This window comes from Mus caroli, chromosome 17 (genome assembly GCF_900094665.2).
Source record: "Mus caroli chromosome 17, CAROLI_EIJ_v1.1, whole genome shotgun sequence".
In the NCBI taxonomy this organism is placed as follows: domain Eukaryota; kingdom Metazoa; phylum Chordata; class Mammalia; order Rodentia; family Muridae; genus Mus; species Mus caroli.
In genome coordinates, this window is record NC_034586.1 from 28,152,968 (window position 1) to 28,157,815 (window position 4,848).

Here is a 4,848-nt window from a genome sequence, read left to right on the forward strand (position 1 = left end):
AAACCCTGTCTCGAAAAACCAAAAAAAAAAAAAAAAAAAAAAAAAAAGCAGCACTCTTAAGCAACTGTATACCCCGCAGTAAGCTTACCACAGTTACTAGAGACTTCAGTGGTATTCTTAGTTAAAACTCACTCGTCTTATAAATCACAGTATTGTTTTAACGAGCTTGCATTTAGTATTATGTATGGCAAATTCCTATTCAATAGTTAAGATGCTCTTCTAGGTACCAAGCACACAATACAGAATAAGAAAAGCCAAACAAAACCCTCTCCTGTGGAACTTAATTCTCATTATAAAGAAAATGAAAGTAACCTAAAAATCTGCTACATGTGCATACCATATGTATTAAGTGAAATAGCAGCAGCAAGGATTTTCTCACAATTCTCACTTTGCAAATGTCTGGTGTTTTCTTACTAAAACAATAAAAATCACAAGGACTTATCAGATACTATTAGCAAGGGGGTTTTTTGGATGGTTGGTTTTCAAGACAGGGTCTGTAGACCACGCTGGCCTCAACCTCAAAAGCTCTCTCTGCCTCCAGAGTACTTGGGATTTAAGGCCTGTGGCACCACACCCAGCTCCATTAGTAAGTTTCAATGACAAACTTTCCTTCTTGAACACAGAATCAGTAGGTGGCCCAAGCTATCCAAGATCTGGAGAACCTCCGGCCTCTCTACTTGCTGAGTACTGAGATTACAGGGCCCTGATATCACGCCCTTCTTCTTTCCAACCTTTGTTAATCTCACAAATTCATTCAAACTTAGACATTACAATTTTAACTTTGTGTGTGTGCGTGCTCTCGTGCTATGCATGCATGGGTGGAAGGAAGTCAGAAGGCAGTGTCAGTTCCCCAAGAGCTGAAGTTACAGGCCATTCACTGTACACAGCTCTGGAAGAGCAGCTGAGCCCTCTTCCCAAACTCTAACCATCCAAACACTTTACACCACACAGACCCTTACAGTGGGTTCTCAGAACAGACTGCTCAGACTGGCTTTTCTTTAAAAACAACTCCAAACAGGCTGTTGTGACTCCCAGCCTGGACTCAACCCTGTATCAAAACCCTGCCTCCAGTGCCTCGAGAGAAGGCGTGTCTGCAACTGCCACTCTTGCTGAGGCCCCAGGCTCTGCTCCCAGCATTCTCATGGCTCCTCACAACCTTCTATAGCTCTCGTTCAGGAGGACCTGAGGCCCTCTTCTGCTCTCCAGGGGCAGAATGTATGTGTGCACAAATATTAATAAACATAATCTCCAGTCTACACAATTTTTAACTCTCAAGTCATTCAACTGCCTGAATTGTGTAACTTGAAAATACTGCCTTCTTCTGTATCTCCAAAAGTGAAAGTGTAATTTGGTACAAAGATCACAAAACTGGCTCAAAAAAGACTAACTCTGGAGACAAAGTCTAAATTCCTTTAAATAATTCAATAATTTAGTGGAAATTTTACTAAGTGGTCTAAGGTTCTCCAGCAATCCTTAGATAAAATTTCCCTCTTGCAGCCCTCCAAACTAGACACACGAGCATTCAGAACATCCAAAATGTCCCAGTCACTTTTGTATCCTAGCTTTCATCAATAAGCAAAATCCCTTATCTTTAGCAATTTGCATGTGCAGAATGCTAACAAGATAAAAGAGGTTTATTTCCAGTTAAGACCAACTAATACCACTTAAAAAGACTTACTTTAGCTTGAGTCCTTACATACTTTATTGGCTACCAAAGCTAGGATGTACAAATCAGCAACAATATATTTCGTAATTCTCGGCTTTTCCTTCTAGATTTGATCAATTCAATTCAGTCTTTGACAGTGTTACCTTCTCCAACCTTCCTAGTTGAAGCTTTGGAAAGGAAGGAGTTGGTTACCTATAAATGCCCTCCATGGAAAGATCATTCCCCATCCAAATTAAAGTGAATAAAATAATGTTCTTGTAAATTATTGCAAAGCCCATAAAACTGAGCGCCAGCTGAAGACTTCTAAACAGGGTTTCTCTGTGTAGCCCTGGCAGTCCTGGAACTCACTTTGTACACTAGGCTGGCCTCGAACTAAGAAATCCACCTGCCTCTGCCTCCCGAGTGCTGGGATTAAAGGCATGAGTCACCAAGCCCGGCTAGCTGAAGACTTGAAATTGAAAACACATTCACAATTCCTTTGCATTTCTGTGGGTGACATTTTTTTTTTTTTTAAATTTATAGCTGTCTTCAGAAACCCCAGAAGAGGGCATCAGATCTCATTACCGATGGTTGTGAGCCACCATGTGGTTGCTGGGATTTGAACTCAGGACCTTTGGAAGAGCAATCAGTGCTCTTAACCGCTGAGCTATCTCTCCAGCCCTGTGGGTGACATTCTTTACAACATCCAAGCTCTACCAATTCCAAGGGAAGTTGACATCTCCATTCATAAAATTTTTCCAATTTTTTATTATAGCACTAAAGAGCACATTGGCTTAAGTACACTGCGAGTTGGATTTTAGTAGCCAGAGACTATTAATATCACCTTTGATGGTAAGTAAAGACATTCTCAAGAGGGCTGCTGCAACTGGCAACCAACATATATATATACACACACACACAGGAGATAATCTCACCAGATTTCGAAAAGCATAAACAAGTAAACAAGCAGGCTAAAAACACTTTTAAAAAACAAACAAAAAAACCCTTGTCTTGAGTAACAGGGAGGTCAGCCAATCAGCAGAGGCACATGACTCACCCACCGGCCTGAGCCAAAGTATTCACACTGTCCACTACACTAACGTGGGATTTCCCATCTCCAACCCAGCTCGGCCTTGGGGGCTTCTCGTTTAAGTGCTATTTCCGTGTTTGTGTGTGTGTGTGTGGGGGGGGGTCATTTTGCTGAATCACAACTCTCCAACATCCCCACCCTAAGCCGACACACTCCTGCAAGTAAGAAGCCATTGCAAGGGACGGCAGCAAGCAGAGACCCATCAACAAAGCACCCAAAGAGTAGGCTTCCAGGTTGGGAGTGGGTGGGTCGAGAGGGACTCCTGGTCCTTCGTCACCCTTCCTGTCCCCTGGGTCCAGCCTGGAGCAGGCGTGCGATGGAAGCACATCTTCTATGTCTTTCTAGGCAGAGCTCCGGGGACAGCCGGAAAGGTGAGACTAATAAGCGGGAACTCGCTATCCCAGCACTGGCAGGAGTACCCAGCTGACCGAAGGAGAGCGCGCCGGGGCACGACGCGCAAGAGCGGCCCGCCCCAAGGGGGAACTGCAACCAGAGAGAGCGGGCGGTACCCGCGGCCAGCATCCCGGGCCCGGACTTACGCGGCCCGGCGCGCACCGCAGATCCAGCGGCAGTCGCTTCCTCCTCCTCCTCTTCCTCCTCCTCCTCCTCCTCACTTGACAAAATGGCGGCGGCAGGAAGTGCCGGGAGCTTGGCCCGCCCCCCGCCCGCCCCCGGCCGCCCAGCGCGCCCGCGCCCCGGGTCCCGGTCCCGTTCCCTGCCGCCGCCCGCGCCAAGGCGGACAGCGGCGGCCGCAACTACCCCGGTACAAAGTCCGCGAGCCCACTCGGCCGCCGCCGCCCCAACGGCGCGGGCGGCCCCGGCAGGGCGCGAGAAGCACCAGGCTCCGGGCCCACGAAACTGCGGCCTCCCCACCCCCGCGCCGATGGCGTAGGTGGTGGCGCACCGGCCCCATTACGCAATGCAGGTTACGCGGGCCGCGCCGTGGGGCCCCGGCAGCCCGCCTCGCGGCCGCGAAGGACACCGGTCCCCTCACCTGAGACGCTAGGCCGCACGCCGCCGCACGCTGTCCGGGACGCCAAGCCGGGGCCGGTCCGCCGCGCCCGCCGCGCCGCTGCGCTCACAGGGCCCGCTCGCCCGCGGGCACTGCTGGCAGCCTCCGCCGCAGCCGCCGCCACTGCTTCGGTTCCTCGGCTGCGGGAGAGCAGAACAAACAGCCCTGCCGCCGCCGCCAGCGCACTGATGTCACCACGCACGCTGCGCGCGCGGCCCCGCGTCATCGCCGCCGCCCGGCGTGCGCGTCCCGCTGGTCCTCCCGGGTCGGGAGAGCTTCGTTAGTGCCGGCGGCGGTTGTAGAGGTGAGGACTGGAGACTGGCTCCCCCGACTGGGGGGAGGAGGGCGGGAGCCCTTGGAACACGATCGAGGGTCTCTGCGGACTGTGTACCCCAGAGGGATACACAGAAGAGGGAAGATCAAGAGAAGACAAGAGGAGTCTTCAGGGCCATCCATAAGAAAACAGCTTTTCGGAGGAAGCCGACACGCAGACCCAGGGAAGGAACCTTGCAGATGAGTGGGGATCGTCACATGCAAGAAGGACAAGAAAAGATTTTTTTTTTTTTCCCCAGAGCTGAGGACCGAACCCAGGGCCTTGCGCTTGCTAGGCAAGCGCTCTACCACTGAGTTAAATCCCCAACCCCAAGAAAAGATTATTAAGCCTAAAATAGACATCCAAAATTTTAAATGATCAGATGACAAACTCAAAAGAGCAGATGGTGAAGAGAGCCCTCAAAGACAGGTGATAGAGGAACATTAAGGCCAGAGGACTATGGCTAGTTGTGTGTTAGTGGGAACTGACAATTGCTGAAAATACAGACATGTTTCACTATATTCGCTACACTCAATTTATGAAATCAACTTAAGGAAAATATTCCATGTATCATGAAATAAGAGAATGATCCAGCGGGGATTTTTTTTTTCAGAGCAGGATCTTAAGAATTCTTACCCTTCTTGCCTCAGACTTCCAAGTAATGAGATTACATGTGTTCACCCCACACCCAGGTCTTTTTTGGCTGGCCTCTGTGGAGGATCTGAAGATTGATCAGAACATTCTCTTTCTTGTCCTCCAGATTAACTTTAATTCTTTTTTTTTTTTTT

At 49.4% G+C, this 4,848-nt stretch overlaps 1 protein-coding gene across 7 annotated transcripts in view; it reads right to left on the reverse strand.

Moving 5' to 3' along the window:
* Window positions 1-3,917, reverse strand: part of Brd4 (bromodomain containing 4) — an 87,693-nt gene extending 83,776 nt beyond the window's left edge. For 5 of the 7 annotated variants that reach the window (XM_021186439.2, XM_021186436.2, XM_021186438.2 and 2 more), the window contains exon 1: window positions 3,275-3,352. The gene's annotated coding sequence lies outside the window, so the exon portion shown is untranslated. Of the gene's footprint in view, window positions 1-3,274; window positions 3,353-3,729 lie in introns of those variants that run through there. The other 2 variants (XM_021186437.2, XM_021186435.2) reach the window with 1 other exon arrangement.
* Window positions 3,918-4,848: the final 931 nt, after the last annotated feature.